The 1427-nt window shown below is 41.7% G+C and overlaps 1 long non-coding RNA gene across 1 annotated transcript in view; it reads left to right on the top strand.

Annotated features, from left to right (window-relative positions):
• LOC111814119 overlaps window positions 1-116 on the top strand; it is a 23274-nt gene extending 23158 nt beyond the window's left edge. The window contains exon 3 of the long non-coding RNA XR_002819190.1: window positions 40-116. This is a non-coding gene — a long non-coding RNA (uncharacterized LOC111814119). The remainder of the gene's footprint in view (window positions 1-39) is intronic.
• Window positions 117-1427: the final 1311 nt, after the last annotated feature.

A 1427-nucleotide genomic window follows, 5' to 3' on the forward strand; every position in this document is an offset into this window, starting at 1 on the left:
TGTATGAGTTCAGCAAAGTAATCCAATATAGTCCAGTAGTCCATAATAGTAGTGGGTTATCCGCAGCACTGGCATGTCAGAAGTTCTTAACTTCAGCCTTTTACAGCTCAGCATATTAATATTTTTAGCATATTAATACTGACCTGCTGACTTTGTTGATTCCATTTTCTCCTAGAATATTCTTGAGAATTTTTCAAAATATTGGTTTGATGAACATGAATTTCTTGAGATGCTCTTTGGAAATAAGAAATGCCTTGGTGCCCACGGGACCTGTCAGTCCAAACTCAGGCGCAGTGTGAGTGAGACCCACTTCCACACCATTGGGATCCCCTCATCCCGCAGGGCTCCCCCCCCCCCCCGCAAGCCCACTGAAGTGAGTGAGAACTTCTGCTGTGTTCTCGGGACACCCAGATCCAGCCTTAGCCAAGGCCGGGTGAGTATGCTGGAAAGCTTCCCCTCTCCCCTACTCCCCCTTGTCCCCTTCAGACTCAGTTCAGGCCTGGCATACAGGCCTGGGGTGAAACTCTGCAGCTGCACTCCCTGCAGAGAGAGTAGAGGACAGAACCACCCAGCTAGTCCAGGAGCAGAATATCTTGCCAGAGGGGCACAACAGGTTCATTCCCAAGGGCTGTAGCAGGAAGGAGCTAAGCATAGCAGCCAGAATCAAGCCAGGCACAACTGGATAAATTCAAACTTTGTATATCTGCACCCGAATTTCGATTGGTACTAAGGATATAACTGCACCAAAGCTCTACAACAAAGATCAGAACACAATGCTATACAAAATGACAATGAGAAGGAGCAAACTGTAATCTCAGACCCCAAGCCCACCCATAACAAGTGCAGAGGACACTACCACAGAACAAATTGGGAATCACACAGCTGAAATCAATGAATCAACAGTTTCTGAAATAAAGAAAAAACTCCAGTAAGTTATAGAGGAACTCAGATTTGAAATAAAAGAAATCCCTGAATTAATAACATCTGAAGAATCAAATGTAGAAACATATGGAGGAAACTCAATACCAACCAAGAACAAGTGCAGAGGACACTAGCTCAGCTGAAATGTAGGAATTAATAGCATCAAAAGTAAATAAGCAACAGCAGAAAGATATAGAGGAATTAAGAGCGGAATTAATTTCTGAAATGAAAAAAGAATTCTCTGAACTCATAGCATCTGAAGTAAAGACTCAACTACAAAAACATAGGGAGAAACCCAATCTGAAAAAAACTCTGCAGGAAAAGAATTAATAACTGCTTCTAAAGAAGACACTGATAAAAAAAAATAGAGGAAATTAGAAAAATGATGGATTCCTTGAATGAGTAATACAGGAAAGAAGTAGATCACATGAAGCAGAGTCAAAGAGATATAGAGGAACTTAAAATCTCATCATAAGCTTGGAAAACCGTTTGAGTGAAACTGAAGA

The sequence above is a fragment of the Octodon degus genome, unplaced genomic scaffold (genome assembly GCF_000260255.1).
Source record: "Octodon degus isolate 3935 unplaced genomic scaffold, OctDeg1.0 scaffold00272, whole genome shotgun sequence".
NCBI lineage: Eukaryota > Metazoa > Chordata > Mammalia > Rodentia > Octodontidae > Octodon > Octodon degus.